Here is a 19,460-nt window from a genome sequence, read left to right as displayed (position 1 = left end):
TCAAACTAAAAAACTTCTGCATAACTAAGAACACAATAAATAAAGCAAGTAGACAGCCCTCAGAATGGGAAAAGATATTTGTAGGTCATGTCTCTGACAAAGGTTTCATAACCAGAATCCACAGAGAACTCAAACGTATTATCAAGAAAAGAACAAGTGATCCCATCTGAGGGTAGGCAGGAGACTTGAAGAGAAACTTCTCTGAAAATAAAACAGGTGCATGGCCTACAGACATATGAAAAAATGCTTATCCTCCTTAATCATCAGAGAAATGCAAATCAAAACTACCTTGAAATATCTAACTCCAGGAAAATTAGCCCATATCACAAAAATCCCAAAACCAGAGATGTTGTCATAGATGTCGAGAAAGGGGAACACTTCTACACTGCTGGTGGGAATTCAAACTAATACATTCCTTTTGGAAAGATGTTTGGAGAACACTTAGAGAACTAAAAATAGACCTGCCATTCAATCCTACAATTTCTCTACTAGGTATATATCAAGAAGACCAAAAATCACACTTTAACAAAGATATTTGTACCAGAATGTTTATTGCAGCCCAATTCATAATTGCTAAGTCATGGAAGAAGCCTAAGTGCCCATTGACCCACGAATGGATCAATAAATTGTGGCATATTTACACCATGGAATTTTATGCATCCTTAAAGAAAGATGGAGACTTTACCTCTTTCATTTTTACATGGATGGAGCTGGAATATATTATTCTTAACAGAGTATGTAAAGAATGGAAGAAAAAGTATTCTATGTACTCAGCCCTACTATGAAACTAATTTATAGTTTCCATATGAAATCTATAACCCAATTATAGCCCAAGAATATGGGGAAAGGGAGGGGAGAGGAGGGAGGAGCATGGGTGCAGGGAGAGTAATTGGTGGGACCACACCTATGGTGCATCTTACAAGGGTACATGTGAAGCTTACTAAATGTAAAATATAAATGTCTTAACACAATAAGTAAGAAAATGCCATGAAGGCTATGGTAACCAGTTTGATGAAAATATTTCAAATTATATATAAAACCAGCACATTGCACCCCATGACTGCGTTAATGTACACACCTATGTATTAATAAAAAAAAAAAAAAACTTAAAAAATAAAATAAAAGTAAAAAGAAAAAGAAAAAAAAAATTTTTCCTTCAGTTTGGTGCCTGTAGCTCAGCAGATAAGGGCACTAGCCACATCTAACAGAGCTGGCATGTTTAAATCTAGCCCAGGTCTGCCAAATAACAATGAAAACTGCAATTAAAAAATAGCCAGGCATTGTGGTAGGTACTTGTAGTCCCAGCTACTTGGGAGGCTGAGGCAAGAGAGTTACTTAATCCCAAAAGTTTGAGGGTGTTGTGACGCCATGGCACTCTGCTGAGGGCAACATAGTGAGACTCTGTCTAAAAAAAAAAAGAAAGAAAGAAAAAGCCTTGGAACAGAGGGCTTCACACCAGAGTTCTATCAAACCTTCAAAGATGAGTTTGTATCTGTACTGCAGAACCTATTCCAAGACATTCAGAAGGAAGGAAGCTTCACAACACATTCTACAAAGCAAACATTATCCTGATTCCAAAGCCAGGTAAAAACCCAACTAAAAAGAAGAACTACAGAAGCAATTTCAATAATAAATATTGATGTAAAAATACTTGGTAAATCTTGGTTAGTAGAGTCCAGCTACACAATGAAGAGATTTTACTTCACAGTTAAGTTAGCTTCATCCTAGCCATATAAGGCTAATTTAAAATATTCAAATCTATAAATAAATTCACCGTATCAATAGAAGCAAAAACAAAGATTATGTGATCTTCTCAATAGATGCAGAAAAAGCATTTGATAAAATTCAGCATGTTTTTCTAAGTTTTGCACTTGCAATTGGAACCAGACAGGGATGTCCTCTATCATCACTACTGTTTATCACAGTTCTGGAAGTTCTTTTCAATGCAATCAGGTAAGAAAAGGATATATTGGGGCAGCACCTGTGGCTCAGTGGGTAGGGCACCAGTGCCATATACTAAGAGTGACGAGTTTAAACTTGGCCCCAGGCAAACTTCAAAATATATATATATATATATATATATATATATATATCTGTGCATTGTGGTGGGCAACTGCACTTCCAGCTACTCAGGAGGCTGAGGCAGGAGAATCACCTAAGTCCAGGAGTTGGAGGTTTCTGTGATCTGTGACATCATGGCACTCTACCGAGGGCTATATAGTCAGACTCTGTCTCCAAAATAAATAAGTAAATAAATGGATATTGGATATAAAGTGCATTCAAAGGAGGTCAGAGCAGGTAAAACCCTCACTCTTTGATGACGATATGATGTTATGCTTTGAAAACCCCAGGTACTGATCAAGAAATGCAATAACATCTCAGGATATAAAATCAGTGTCCACAAATCAGCAGCTGCTGAATAGACCAGTAATAGCCAAGTTGAGACACAAATCAAGGACATAATTTGCTACATAGTAGCTTCAAAGAAAATGAAATACTTAGGGATATACCTAACAAAACAAGTGAAGCATCTCTACAAAGAGAATTATTAAACCCTAAGAAAAAATTAGCAGAAGACATCAACAAATAGAAGAATATACCATTCTTTTGGCTGTGGAAAATCATCATTTTTAAAACGTCTATTCTACCCAAAGCAATCTATAGTTTCAATGTAATCCCCATGAAAATACAACATCATACTTTGAAGAACTGGAAAAAATAGTACATAATTTATATGGAACTAGAATAAAACCCATATAGTCAAGGCAATCCTTTAGTAACAAAAAGAAAGCCGGAGTCATCACTATACCAGAATTTTGGTTGTATTGCAAGCCCACAGTGATCAGAATAGCATGATATTGGCACAAAAAATAGAGATAAGGGCATATGAAATAGAATAAAAAACCAAGAGATGAAACCAGTCTCTTATTGTCATCTGACTTTTGATAAACCAAACAAAAGCATACATTGGGGAAAAGAATCCCTATTCAATAAATGGTACTGGGAATATTGCATAACCAAATATAAGAGACTGAAACTGGAACCACACCTTTCACCACTTACAAAAATTGACTTACGATGGGTATAAAGTTTGAATCTATGACACAAAATAACAAAAAATCTTAGAAAAAAGTGTTGGAAAACTCTTTATGATGTCGGACTAGCTTTGTGAACTAGCACAAGGAGTAAACAAATGAGAATGGGAATGGTAGAGAATGAGAAAATAAGACACAAAAGAGACAAAGATCATACAAGAGATAAGGATGGGATTGGAAGTTCTGACACAGCTGTTGGCTGCAGCCAGCACCAAACCTGAACTGTGTGAACAGTTTTATTTATATAGTACCCAAACAAGGCTGCACACACTAACAATGTTGCAAATCAGCAAGGAAAGTGAGTGGGAATATTTTCATCTTACAAGGTAGAGGGAAAGTAATAGTACATGGGTAAAGATTAACTTTAGGGAGAAAAGGCTATGTGTTTTCTGGCAGAGGGAACAAGGAGAAAGGGCTATTGTTTTAGGAAGGGAGGAGAAGCAGTTTAGGGGGTGTTCCTTGAGCACACCTCCAAGCTGTGGGCATCTTGCCACCTCACAATCTGCACTTCACAGACTGGGGAGAGATTTTATAGAGAAGACTTCAATGGCAATCGGACCTACAACAAAAATAAACAAATGGGACATAATTAAGCTGAAAGTAATCTCTCTGCTGCTTCTCTCAGCCCTCTTCTCTACATACATATTCCCAGAATAATTGCATCCCCTCTTATGGCTTAAGTTGTCCTGTGTTTGCTGAGGACTCAATTCTCACTGCCTATTGGACATCTCCACCTAAATGTCATTGTGCACCCTTATACTCAACTTGACCAAAATTGAAAGCAGCACCTCACAACTTCCTATTACCAGATTTTCTATTTCTATTACTCCCATTACTCCTTGTTTCTCAAGGAATGATATCCACATGAAGCAAAGCTGTTAACCAGAGCCAGAAACCCAGGATCATCCTATCATTCTTTGTTTCTTACCCGACTCCCTATCAACTTTTAGTACCAAACCCTTGTAAGTCCTACTTCTTACATCGCCCTTGAATATATCTCTGCATGTCTATCCCAATTGCTCTTGTTTAAAACATTATTATCTCTCAACTGCACCCCTAGAATAGTGTAATAACTTGTCTGATTTGCTGGTATCCACTTTTGGTTCATCCCTTACAATCCTTTTAATGCAGAACAGAATAATCTTTCTAAAAAATAAATATACAAGTATAACCACATCATTCCTGTTTCCAATTTTAATTTATTTCCAATAGCTACTGAAATACTTACCTTTCTGCAGTCTATGCTCCAATCATTTAGAATTATTTGCAGTTCATTGAAGGCATCACACTCTCTCTTGCCTCTGTGCATTTGCACATGCTCTTCTTGCATTTCTTCCTTTCTCTGCTTTGATATCTCCTGTATCAAGACTCTTTGGCATCACCTTCTCTAAAAACCTTCTTTGTTACTATCAGTGACGTCAAAATGCCAATATAAGGTACTTCCTCTCTACCTCTATTGCATTGCCTAGCATTGGCAATACTTAGTTTACAGGTATCTATAACAGACTGTTGAGCTCTTTGAGAATAGAAAGTATCTTAGTCATATATCTTTTTTTTTAAATTTCTTATAGCATAACTGTGCACATTAATGTGATCATGGGGTACAGTGTGCTGTTTTCATATACATTTTGAAATTCATCCAACTGGTTAACATAACCTTCATGTCATTTTCTTAGTTATTGAGTTAAAACATTCATACTCTGCTTTTAGAAAAATTCACTTGTAACCTTGTAAGATAAACCATAGAGGTGACCCCACCAATTACCCTTCCTCCCCTCATCCAATCCCCTCACCTCCCCTTTCCCACCCCCTTCCATATATCTTAATTTTGTCCTTTTAGGTCTTTGATTTTGTGTGTTGTAGAACAATATATCTGCATTTTTCAGCAAAGCTTCAGCTCCAGATTTTATTTATATCTTGTATCCTAAAATTCCCCTTCTATAGTAACTCAAAATCAGTTAAAAACTGCCATTCTCTAAAACAAATTATTTAGGACTCAGAAAACAGAGTTTATCTCCTTTTTTGGAATGAAGAAGAGAAAATGTGTAAATGTGTACAAATTATGAGAATTAACCCAAATTCATGACTCAATAAATGACCCTCTGACAAAGATTCTACTTAAGGACAATAAACTCCTACTACTAAAAAGGCCTTGAGAGATTCAATGTTTGTATTTTTTCTTTGCCTAATGTATATCAAAACTCTCCATTGTTTTCTCTAAATTACAAAACATATTTTGTAGTAATTTAAATAAATAGTGAATTCTGGATTCAGATGAAAGGGTAATTACCATAAAATAAAGTTTTGTTATAATGGTAAGAATAGAAATGAAAATTTGATTTAAGCTATATAGGGCTGGATTTGAAACATCTAGCATAACAAATTTTGATTTAAAAAATCATAGACTTATAGAGCTAATAAGATATCTTTTCCAGATAAGGACCATTTTAGCACTGGTACAGTGGCAAAAATTACTATGTACCATTATAATTTGTAAAACTACAGAATTCTAACTCCTATACATTTTGTAAGCTATAAAATGTCTACTTATTATGCTTCCTGCATCTTCTATATAGTATAGACTGGTGGTATTTCAGAAGAAGATAGCCTCTTTAAATTGGTCACCAGTAAAAGTACTTCCAAATTCTAATAGAAGCTTTCAGCATGGATCCAAGATAAAGTGTGTCAAGGAGTCAAAGTTAGGATGTCACAAATGCTTCTCATGTTCTGCATTAACATGCTTAGGGATAGATACATGCCTACTGAAATGGGACTTCTAATTTCTGGACAATCTCAATCTGAGAGCAGGGAGCGCTCAGAGGAAATATCTACTAAATAAATGAAGTCAATAGGAGAAGCAACACAAGCAAAGTTATCTTTTAGAACATGTGTATGTGTTTAGAAAAATACAGGTTTAACTTTCATTAACTGGATTTTATAATTTAGTAAGGCTAATAATTTGCCAATAGCTAATACTTAATACAGTACATACACTGATACCTGGAGTAGGTGCTTTTAACCAAGGATACAGGCTCTATTATTACCATTTTTGCAGATGAGGTAAATGGGCACAAAGAGGTTAAATAACTTATCCAATAGCAAACATTAAGTGGCAAAATCACGATTTAAATCCAGAAAATTGACTTCCAAAGATAGGGCAATTAAAATATGTGGAATTTTGGTTATTTGGATTTTTTTTTTCAGTAGTTTTGGCCAGGGCTGGGTTTTAACCCACCACCTCTGGCATATGGGACTGGCACTCTACCCTTTTGAGCCACAGGCACCACCTGGTTATTTGGATTTTTTAAAAGCAATAAATAAATGTAATGAATAGTAGCTACCTGGCTGGTCCTTTTCCCTGACATCCTTGAAATGACTTCTTCATTTGGTGGTAGTTCATGGGGTTAAACTAAAAAGAGAGATCCAAAGCCAAGTGATTGATTTTAATGCAAATCTCTCACTTATTTAAAGCACAATGTACTCGACAATTTTATTTGTTAAATTTCTGTAGAAATTTTTACTCAATAACTTTAGAAAAGAAATGACATCATAACCTATATCTATCTAACTTTGCCATGGCAGAATTTTCTTATTTGACCTCCATTAAGAGAAAGTAACAAATTTAATATTTAGAATCTTCTGGTCTAATAATTTAAGCTGCTGAAAAAAAGCTTTACAGGCATAGTTTTAATTTGCTCAGAGAAGCACAGTATATACTACATCATTATATTTTGACAAAATTAAGTAAGCCTCATCTAAAATGGATTATATGTTCCAGGAAATCTGGGTCCTAACAGGAAAAGTTGATTGATCAGGACCACATTGTTTGTCAAAGAGTACAGATAATGTCCAGGAAGTGAGAGACAAATTGTAATCTTTTTCATCTTATGCAAGAGATATAACTCTGTTCAATGCTTAAAAAATACTAGGAAGTCAGCAAAAGAATAAAATTTGAGTTAAGTGGAATTCAAACTTAACTGGTTGTGTGAAATTGAACGTAGGAACATAATATTTTACAAATGGCTCTAACATTTAATCAGATATAATGTGGCAATAGAATGTAACCATTGGTGCCAGTGTTATCCTTAAAAATACATAATCTCAGTATGCAACTCAAATTATTTATTCTGCTTGATTTAATTCAATATCCTGGTTGACAGTACTCAGTGCAAGCAGTCCATTTTAATGCCTTCTGTAGGAAATACCTGAGTTCAGGTACATAAATGCTGGCAGAACAGTAATAAATAAATCGTCTTCTTTTGACATGTATAGCAACACTGATTCAACAGTGTGAAGTGCTGTTTGGCAGAAGAAAGTGAGTGGAAATGAGTGTTAATGGTATGCTGTAAATATGCTGGAAAAAAATATTGGTGACAGGTACAAACAATGTTCTCTATGGAGAAAATATAGCTGTAACAATTGTGATAGATCAGCAGATATTTCCTAGACCAAGTACCATTCTGATCACTAATGTTTTCCTAATTTTTTAAGACACTTTTGTTGACCCACAAAAAACCATGGTTTTGTATGAAGTTTAATAAAAACAGAAGTAATTAAGGTATAACACAAAATTACATTTTTTTGAAATATGTTTTACTTCTGTACATGATTTGCTAGCAGAGTGAAAACTGCTTCATTCTTTACTTAGATCGAAATGTTAATGTCAATAAATTCTTGCATGATGGGGCTATGAGCTTTCCTGTTTAAAACCAGATGATGAAAAAGTTAGTTGTTTTGATATTAAAATTTTTTCAACTATGGCATACATATTGTAAGTTCTTTCCAAAAATATTCTCTCATGTATATTTGACATAAACTGAAATTATTATGAGAATGAATGCTATTGAATCTCATATATTTTTCTATTATTGGAAACATCAAAATATCTAAGCTGACATAAATATCCTTATTCATAGAACTTCTGTCTATAAGAAGGGGAGGATAATAAGAAAAATGGAAGGAAGCATGTGAGTATGTAAATGAATAACTTGAAAGACTTAAGTTTGGTGGAAAAGGGATGCTAGTGTTACAGTCAGCAAGTTACCACCAACAGGGGATTTTATGAATGGATGAGGAAACCTTTTCAAGTTGCTGGGATTAAGGAGGAGTCATGTTTTTTATAAAAAGGAAGAATTGAGGAAGAAATAAATTATAGCTTTGTTGTTTCTCCTCTTCCAGAACTAGGGTGCTGTGAGCAGGACATTGTGGAATGATCTAAGGAACTCAGAATATAGATGAGGGTGTGTTACAATCCAGAAAGATATCCTTGTGTTCTTAAACAGCTGGGGGTGGGGGAACAACAACTAAAGCTTTAAGAAAAGTGAGAGAGTTTGGAGCACTAGAACACTAGCAAAAGCATAGAATGGTGGGGAAGCTGAAATGTGTGTTCCTTAATTGTTTAGTTATTGAGGGTAGAGTTTGGGTTAAAAATAGGAATTATAATCTTTCATACATAATCTACAGGAATTGACTGTTACAGCTTATTTTTGCCATAATTCTGTTTTTGTAAATTTGTATTAAGAGCTAAAAAGGTACCAAGTAAAGGAACTGTGAGATCAAATGGGCTATAAACCCATGAATGAATTAACAAACTATGGTATATTTATACCATGGAGCACTATCCAGCCATAAGAAAAGATGGTGACTTTACAACTTTTACATTTACCTAAATTTGAAACACATTTTTCTTAGTAAAGCATCTCAAGAATGGAAGAAAATATATTCAATATACTCAATACTAATCTGAAACCAATATATAAACAACTACATGACCACATGAATAATAAAACACAATTATAGTCTAGCAAGGGAGAGAAGAGAGGCAAGAGAGGGAAGAGTGGAAGAGGGAGGACGACTGGGAGTATTTCATTTAATGTGCTCAATGTGTTCAGCATGCCCACCGGGTGAAGGGCTCACTACAACTTGAACTTTACCTTAGAATTGAAAACAATGTAACTTAAAAACGTGTGCCCTCATATTAACTTGAAGTAAAAAAAAAAAAAAAATTTTAAAATAACCAGAAGTACAAAAAAAAAAAAAAAGAGCTAAGAAAGAGATATTCAGCACGTCTGTTTCAATCAGAAACTATTACCATAACTGGTAAAACTGGTGTGTGTTTGTGTGCGTGTGTGTGCATGTGCACGTGTGTGTGTGTCCAGGAACTAGGTACTATTGTTGTGAATGAAGCAGAGGGAAAGGCTATTCAAGTGCAAGGTATGCTACGACAATTTTAGTTAAGTGAAGGATAACCCAACTCAGACTAGTTGAAATAACAAATAAATCTATTATTTTGTGTAAATGGAAAGTCCAGAGGTTCAAGCAGGGCTGGTTCCACACCCTCAAAGAGTGGCTCTCTCTTTTTTCCTTAACTCTGATTTTCTTTGTGTGTGCTTTCTCCTCTGGAAAATCTCCCATAGTAGTAGCAAGTCTAGGCTTACTTTATCTTTACATTTCTCAGTTGCAGAGATACAATTTCTTACTTGAAGTTCAATAAGAATCCTAGAAATTGTCCTCAATGGCATAGGTCACTTGCCTATTTATGAACTACCAGTAAACATTTGGTCCAAAAGGATGATATACTTTCATTGGAAAAGCCTACAGAGGAGTCAATCTGACAATGGGGGACATAGTGGGAGAAAATATATTAAGCGGAAAAAAAATCTACAGCTATAACAATAGACTATAACAATATTTTCAAACTAATTATATAAAAGGGGTAATGAGTGTAATAAAAAGCAAAGTTAATAACTTCAATGCCAGTTATCTAGATATTTTATATAAAAGTAAGCTAGAATATTTGCCCTTTTTTAAGGTAATAACCTTCATTCTTATATCAGTGTTCCCCCAGTGCAATCTTTGGACCAACTGCATCAGAATTATTTGAGGATGCTTGGTGAACAATGTACTTTCCTGAGCTCCACCCTAAACTTGTTGAATCGGAATCTGGGGTTTTGGCCTGGAATCTACATTTTAGTAAGCACTTTAAGTGATTCTCATGCACACAAAAGTGCCAGAATCATACCAGTTTGTTACTTAGACACACTGAATTGTAATAGTGGGAGAAGTCATTGTGTTTGGGTAATTAGTGATATAAGGCCAGTATATCCCATTCTTGGTGCTCAACAACTATTTGATTCATTGAATAATCATATCTTACTATCAATAATGCAGACTAATTATGTAGAAGCCCCAAGACCTATCAAATAGTTAAGACTAATTAGGTAGAAGTCCCAAGACCTATTAAAACTTCAAAGCTACATTTTTTTTAATAGGGACTTCTGGCTATGGTATAGTAAAGAGAACAGCAAAAATATTCCACTCCAAAATAGCGATGAAATGAAACCATATTCGGTGCTTTTGTTTGTTTGTTTTGAGACAAAGTGTCACTCTGTCACCCTGCAGCTGAGTGCCACGTTGTCATAGCTTATAACAACCTCAGACTCTTAGGCTCAAGCAATTTTCTTGTCTCAGTCTCCACAGTGGCTGTGACTACAGGTGCTGGCCACAACACCTGGCTATTTTTAGTAGAGACATGTTCTCTCTATTGGTCAGGCTGGTCTCAAACTCCTAACATCAAGCAATTCACCTATCTGCCTTAGCCTCCTAGAGTGCAAAGATTATAGGCATAAGCCACTGGGCCCAGCCTGAAACTATGTTGTTTTTTAAAAAGCCAACCATGATTATTAGCTCTGAAAATAGCTAAAGGCAAACAAAAATAGAGAAGTATTTACTTATGAATAATTGAATTTCAGATAATAAAAATGAAAACATGTGGTGGTATTGTCTGAGTCTATTGCCATTCTACCATCATATTAGTAGGTAAGTTAGTTTTACCACAGTAGAGCTAGCAGTGAAAATCAGAAGCTTCACTGGCAGCCTGAACTAACTTGATCTGGAGTAGAATTGGATTTTATGATTTAAAACGATGTGTCTACTGACATTTTCAGTAAAAGTAACAAATTTTGTAGAAAATAAGCAGGGAAAGCCAACAGCAATGCTAGCCTGAGGGTGCAGCCCTGGTTTGCATCAATGGCAGACCAACCAATTATTTGGAATTTGACAGGGAAAATCCGGTTATGTGAGAATCATAGAGAAGCTATTGTCTTGTTAGAAAGCTGTGTATGCATAGGGGAGATCAGAAAGGACTTGGCAAATATTGAAAGCTATGGGTATTCAAGAATGGCCTAGATTTGTATATATGACAAAAACACACACACAAAACAGTGTGTGTGAGTGTCTGCTATATTTGTTACTACAAAACTTACGTTGAAATTTGATCCACAATGTTGAAGGTGGGACCTAATGGGAGGTGTTTGAGTCATGGGGCTAGATCCCTCATGAATAGATTAATCCCCTCTCTGGGGTGGGTGTGAGTTTATTCTCAGTATTAGTTCTTGATGAGAGCTGGTTGTTAAAAAGGATCTGGCACCTCATTCTCTTTCCCTCTCTCTTCTTCTCATATCATGTGATCCTTGCAAATGCCAGCTCCCCTGAGCTTTCTGCCATGAGTGGAAACAGCCTGATACTTTTCTAAAATGCCCAGTCTTCCATCAGGCAGTGTCATGAGCTAAATAAATCTTTTTTATTTTTTTATAAATTACACAGCCTCTGGTATTCTTTATAACAACACTAAACAGACAAAGACAATTCCTAACTTACTCAAGTTCTTTGAGCACAATATCTGGTCAATCATTTTCTGACTGTTAAATTTGGGAAACACAAGGGCAATTCCTAGGAATCTAGGCTAACAAGAAAAATAAGAATAAAAGTCAGGCAGAATCATCAGAGGCCACATAGCATGAGGGAGACAGATATGACAGATTATGTCCAGGAAAGTTACCAATAAATGAAGAAAAACCAGCAACAATTAATTCAAGAAAAAAATTCAGAATTCCTACAATATATTTTATAAAATTTCCAGTTTTCAAAAACTAAAATAAGAAGACATAGAAGATAACAGGAAAGAGTACCCCAAAGTCTGGCAAAAGTCACTAAAAACTGCCGAAGTGGGTTCAGGTGTAGTATTTAACAAACAAAGACTTCAAAGAATCCCTTATAGACATTTTCAAAGAATTAAAGGAAGCATCATTTAAAGAATTTAGGAAAAATATTGTGACAATAACATAGTGAATATCAATTCTCCAAAAAGAAATAGAAAGTTTTTTAAAAGACCAAAATGGAAATTCTACAATTGAAGGTACAATAAAAGAAATGAAAAGATCATTATATACTCTATATACTCAACAACATATTAGAAATGGCAGAATAGCCATGGAACTTGAAGATAAGTTAATAGAAGTCATCCACTCTAAAGAAGAGAGAGAAAAAAAGATTAAAAAGCAATGATCAGAGCCACAGCAACCAATGGGACAACATTATGCACATCCAGAATAAATATCCAAGTAGGTATCCAAGAAGACATAGCAAGAGAGAAATGAATAGAAAAAAATATTTGAAGAAATAATGATCAGAAACTTTCCAAGTTTGGTGGAAAACATTAATCTACATATCAGTTAAGTAATGCCAAGTATGATAAATAAAGGGATCCAATCTAGGCACACATTTAACAGCCAAAAGCAGAGAACATCTTGGAAAGAGCAATAAACAAATGACTCCTCATCTATGGGGGAAATACAATATGATTATACTACTACTCATATCATACTTACTTGTGAAATACTGAATGTTTCTGTTTAAAATTAGTAATAAGACAAGGATGTAAATTCTCATCACTTATATTCATTATTCACTGGAGATTCTAGTTAGTGAAATAAGGCTGAAAAAAGAAGAAAATGGCATACAAATTTGAAAAGTATAACTATGTTTATAGATGACTTAATGATCTGTGTAGTCTACAAAAAATGTTTTTGGAACTCATAAGCAAATACAGAAAGGTCTCAGGATATATGATGCAAATTCTAATTGTGTTTCTATATATGAGTAATGAACAATTCAAAAATGAAATTAAGAATACAATTCTAATACAGCCATTTAGGAAAGAAGTATGGAGAATCCTCAAAGAGCTAAAAGTAGACTGTGCATTTGTTCCCACAGTCCCATTACTAGGTATCTACACAGAAGAAAAAAAAATCATTTACCATAAAAACATTTGTACTTGGATGTTTATTTCAGCTCAATTAATAATTGCCAAGATGTAGAAACAACCCAAGTGCCTATCAACTCACAAATGGATAAATACACTATGGTATATGTATAGCATGGAATATTATTCAGCCATGAAGAAAGATGGAGACTTTATATCTTTTGTATTTACCTGGATGGATTTAGAGAAAATACTCCTAAGTATCACAAGAATGGAAAAAGAATTATTTAGTGTATTTGATACTAATATGATACCAGTAGATACTCTACTACTACATGCTTACAGAAGACAAAAAATCACATAAATTTTCTCAGTGCCCATGGCTCAAGTGGCTAAAGTGCCAGCCACATACACCTAAGGTGGCAGGTTCGAATCCAGCCTGAGCCCACCAAACAACAATGACGGCTGCAACCAAAAAATAGCCAGGCATTATGACAGGCACCTGTAGTCCCAGCTACTTGTAGATGCCACAGCACTCTACCCAGGGGGAAAGCTTGAGGCTCTGTCTCAAAAAATAAAAAAAAATAATAATAATAAAAATAAATAAATTCAAGTAGGGGTAAAGAAGGAGAAGGGAAGTGAGAGAAGGGAGGGAGGACGGGGCATAGTAAACTCTCAACTAATGGGTGCAATATAGGGGTATATGGAACATCTCTCAGGTGAAGGTCTCAACTACAACTTGGACTTTTACCAGAGAAACACAATGTACCAATTTGTACCCAAATATTATTCTGAAATTTAATAAAAATAAAATAAATGTTATAACAAAAAGAATACAATTCTATTTATTATAATATTAAAAATAATTAAATACTTAGAAATAAACTTTTAAAAGAAGTATATAACTTACCCATTGACAACTAAAAAGCAATGCTAAGAACTTAAAGAAGACTTAAATAATTACATTTCATGTTCATGAATTAGAAGGCTCAAAGTGATTAAAAAGACAATTATCAATTGATATCATTGATAAATACGTTCAACACAATTTCCATCAAAATTCCAGCAGGATTTTTAATGTTCTTTTCAGCAATTTAGGCTGAACTAGAGAGCATTATACTAAATACAGTATCCAAGAATGGAAAAACAAACACCTCATGAACTCCCAAATAATTTGGAACTATGTGATGGACACAGAATGAAGTAAAAATTGTTGTAAATCAAGAAAGGCAGAAGGAGGAAGAGGAGAAGTATACCAACTCCCAAACAGGTACAGTGAACACTATTAGAGTAATGGGCACACACTAATAGCCCTGAAGTAAGTATTATAAAAGCTATCCATGTAAAAAAAAAAAAAAAAAATTTTTACCTTCTTAATATAAAAAATAAATAAAAATAAGAAGGGGGGAGGAGGAAAATGGAAAAGGAGGGGAGGAAAGGGGATTAGTAGGTTCTCACCTCATGGACACAATGTGAGAGTCTATAACACATCCCCAGGATGAAGGGCTCAAATGCCTCAACTACAACTTGAACTTTACCTTAAAAATACAAACTATATAACCTAATCATTTACACTCTCCCAGGGTCTTGCCCCAGGGGCAGGGTCCTTTAAGAAGAGTGAAGCTAGTGGCAATCAAATGAAGAAAATAAAGTTAAAAGCCACAAGAGATAAAGAGACAAGACACACAGAATAGTTTTCAAAAGTGGAAAACATAGGGGACCATTGCTAGCTTGTGGGGTTCCAGTGAATGGCCCAGAGTGTTTGTTCCACTATTTTCTCATTTAGCCCAGATGGTAAGTTTAGGAAGGGAACAAAAACATCAGCAGTCTCTCTGAGTAAGCATGTTAGTTCTTACTCTGGCTGTAGTCACTACCTTTAGGGGTCTGAGCAGCCTTAAGAAATCCAAAACTGAGCCTTATGTGGGGGCAGCCTCCTGTCTCTGGTTACGCACACGGATTCCTTGGGGAAGTTAATTCTAACTAGTTCACTGTGGTGCAGATACATCAGCCTCCTCTGAAGAATCTGTGGGAAAGAGGTATTTTCCCCTTATATTTAACCCAGTGGTGTCTTCATCTGTTATAAGGGTACACAAGCCCTCCTGCCCATATTTCACAGCTTGAGCTATCCTCTTGACTGTGGCCCTGGCCATAATACAAATCCCCAAATGGCTATTTCCTTTGACTGTTGACTGGACAGGTGATGGCATAGTGAATGTTTCTTGCCAGGCCTTGTACACAGCTTCCTCTACAGCCATTATTTCTTCAGTGTGTTTACAGACACAGCAGGTGTGTTTGCAAGCTGTATTCCTTACAGGCTAGGCTCCAGGAAAGCAGGAATTGCTCAGATAAGGAATTTAGCTGCTGGTTTAAAAGTAACTAGCTAAACTGTTCTTATTCCACCTTGCTCAGCTTATATCTCTGTTTTACCCTTTTACTGGGTATGTTTTCCCTTGCCAAGAATGGAGTCTTCAGTCCCCATTCTGCCTGCAGTACCATTATGTTAATCTGTATTAAAAATAATTTTAAAAGTGAGAAAAAAATGAATACAAAAATAAATTTGGTAATGTTTCTGCAGCAGGTGAAGAACTCTAATATTATGAAATAAACTCAATATATAAAAGTGTGTACCTTGGTCTAAGGCTACACAAGAAAAAAAAAAAAAGAAAGAGCTGGTGCTGGCTCAAACTACATGGGACTCATGAAGAATTCTCATAAGGACAAACATGGTGTTGAATCTAGTAAACTAATATCACGTTATTACCTCTGAAAGCCATCAGTTGCTGTTTCCACATTAGAAGTACAACCTACTAAAATTAAATGAAGAGGATGAGAGTTCCCTAAACATTACAGCTGGTTTAGTTACGTAAAATACTTCTTATATTCTGCTTGAGAAAAATCATCATATGCATTACAGCACATGATATATTCAGTATCGAATTTTCCATAAAACTAATGAAGTTAAAGGTGGATAGTTTCTCACTGCATAAGCCACTTAAAATGCCATTAGCAGTGTGTTCACCTTGATTTTTATGTTTTTCTAGAAGAAGATGGTATCTTTTTTGTTCTGTCTCTCCCTGTTCATCAGACATAGTCTGGTGTCCTTTAGCATAGGAGTGCAAGTGTGGATGCAGGTGTTTTCGGAATGAACAAATGACAAAGGCAAAAGAAAAAGAAAAAAAGTTTTCAGGTTTTTTGTTTGTTTGTTTAAAATTAATGATAATAATATAACTATATTCAGACATTATATGTTGGGATGTTACAAGTGACCTATAGCTTCCTTATGAATAAGTGAAAGTCAATAAATAAAACACATAGAGGTAACTTCTAAAGAACTAAAAACAAACAAAAAAAAGTGGTTAAAAGAGTTGGCCACTGGGGAACAAGAGTAAGAGTAGGAGAGGACTGTCTGGAGATTTTTGATTTTCACTGTAGTGTTTCCTATACCATTTGATCATTTGAGTATGTTCTTTATTACTTGTTAATTTTTTTAATGTTTTCAGGGTAAGAGATAGAAAAGACACTTCATCTTTAGTCACTTGGAGTAAAATTAATAGCCTTCAAAATGGCATATAACACTTCAACTTTGATGTACTATTTACTAAAAATGTTTATTTTGTGTAATTTTTGGTAATTTAACTTTTTTCTGATAACCTTGTGGTCAATGTACTAGCAAAAGGGTGCAGTAGGCAAGGCCTGACTTATAGTTTTCTAATTCCCAGGAATGATATAACAGTATTTAGTCATTGCTAAAAAATAAAAAGAGTAGTAATATCTTGTGTAAATAGGCAAAATATTTCATGAAAAAATAGCTAACAGCTAAGAGGACCTAGAAGTAATGACACCTCCATTAGCAATCAGCATACCTATTGCCCAGAAATTTGTTTCTAATATCATTTTTTTCATAAAAAGAACTACAGGTCCTTAAAGAAATGGCTGATTCTTTGGCTGTAATAGGAAATATATATAATATGATCCTGGAGCATGAATTCTGTAAGGAAGAGAGTTATGGAATACTTAAATATCTCTCTCTCTCCCTCTCTCTCTCTCTCTCTCTCCCTGTTAGGAGGTCAATTTATTAGGGAGTGCATGAAGTGTTTATTTTTCCCTTCTTGGATACTATATTTAAGATAATGGTCTCTAGTCCAATCCAAATTTTGAAAAGAACATTAATTCATTTCTTTTTTATGGTTGAGTAGTACTCCGTAGTATACATATACCAGATTTTGTTAACTCACTCATCAACTGATAGACATATGGTTTGAATCAACCTCTTTGCAATTGTGAATTGTGCCATGATGAATATTTGAGAGCCAGTATCTTCTTGATAAAATGACTTTTTCATTGAGTAGATACTCATTAGTAGGATTGCTGAATTGAATGGCAATTCTACCCTTATTGCTTTGAGAAATCTTCATACTTGAAATTTCGTAGATTCTGGATTTTATCCCTTTATTTTATACATAGTTTGCAAATATTTTCTCTTGGTTTTCTATTTACTTTGTTGATTTTTCCCTTTGGTGTGCAGAAGTTTTTTTTTTTTTTAATTTTATCATGTCCTATTTATGGAAGATTTCAAAATGTTATGGAATCTTTTGTATTGCATGTATGTGAAAAAGGAAATGGGAATGATTCTTTTCTGACTTGACAAAAATATTACACATATTTATACCTTTTAGGAATAATATCACAATTTAAATATTTTTACTGTGTCAAATATTACAAAGAAAAATACATTGAACACGGAAAGTTTAATTTTTGGCAATTTCTTGTTTGTTTTGAGACTATATAAATTTGGCTAATGTTCCTTTAACCATATTCCAAAAATTTTCTTGGTGTATTGAATTTTTTTTAACACAATATTTACATCTCTTTTTTCAAGTATGAGTCCCTTCCCATTTTAAGAGTTTAATGTTGCCAAGGAATAGAACATAATGTAACTGAATTGACTTTACTATGTATATAGCATCGTGTAATCTTCCAGGCTATAGTATAGTAGTGTACTAGTGCACATGGGACCATGGGATCAGATAGATCTGGCTTAGAATTCTAGATCCACCATTTACTAGCAAGTTATATAACTGATCTATGCTTCAGTTTCCCAAATAATAACATGAGTATAAAATTCCTATTTCATAGGGTTATTTTTCTATTTAAATGAATTAGTTTAACTCAATTTCTGGCACACAAAAATAGTCTGTTTATTATTATTGCATAACAACAGGTGTAAATGACTAGGGTACATGATTTATTTATTTCCACTATGCCATTGCCACATAATGGAATTATGTTTCCACTTATTATATTGGCAAAATAAAATTAGTTACTCAAACATCAAAGTATATTTGACTCAAAGCCAACTACAATCTTCATGGAAGTGACATAGAATATAGTTACCAAAAAAACAGGACTGGTTCTTTTAAACAGAAGTCATAAAACCTCTAGGGCTAGTCAGGTGACATAATGAATAAAGAAGACCTTGTGTGGACTGTGACAGACAGGAGACCATAGACCCTATATAAACTAAGCAACTTCTATTAACAACTATCACTGGAGGCAATATGGCTTTTCCCATGAACAGATGTAGGTTCACATTTGCTAGGTTCTCTGCTTTTGCAAGAGTATCTAGATATACAAAATTAAATATGAAAACTTCTGAGTTTTAACTGTTGGCAACTAATTCTGTTTGTAAAAATTACAGAGCACCAGATGTATCAAACAAAGCACAACTATGAAGTAGAGGGAGCTATGGGAACTCCACTTTGACATTTCAGTAAAAAATAAACATCTTATATATCTCAGAATACAAGTGGCTTAAATGTACAGAATTGGTGAAAGCATAAATTTTAAATCAATTGGTTAGGCAACAGAAAAAATGAGTACCCTAGTTTGGATAAAAATGTAGTGTCTTTGTTTTCTATCTTATATATACATCAAACCTACTTGTTAACTGAGTATAACTTGTCTTTATGCAGTTTTTGCCCAAAACAGTTTGGTTGGGTTTTAATAGGGATATTTTTTAAAAGAAATTCCATGCTACACTCTTTTTTGTTCATCTTTTTGAAAACTTAGTCATGATCTTATAATGTAGTAATATTTAATCCTAAAATTTAATGTAAATCCTAATGTAGTAACCTGCTTATGGATGGAGGTAAAATGGTGGGAGGTGGGGTTGGGGATGAAACAACTCCATTACATCTTTGTCTTGAACAACTTTTTTATTAAGAAAAATCTGAAATGTCTATTTTTCTACTAATTTTTTAAATACAATTGGATTTTTCAGTTAATGCTAATGTTTTTAGTGTGCATTATATATATATATATAT

Source organism: Otolemur garnettii, unplaced genomic scaffold, assembly GCF_000181295.1.
Source record: "Otolemur garnettii isolate 467f Iridium unplaced genomic scaffold, OtoGar3 scaffold00186, whole genome shotgun sequence".
Lineage (NCBI taxonomy): Eukaryota > Metazoa > Chordata > Mammalia > Primates > Galagidae > Otolemur > Otolemur garnettii.
This window is presented reverse-complemented; position numbering follows the sequence as displayed.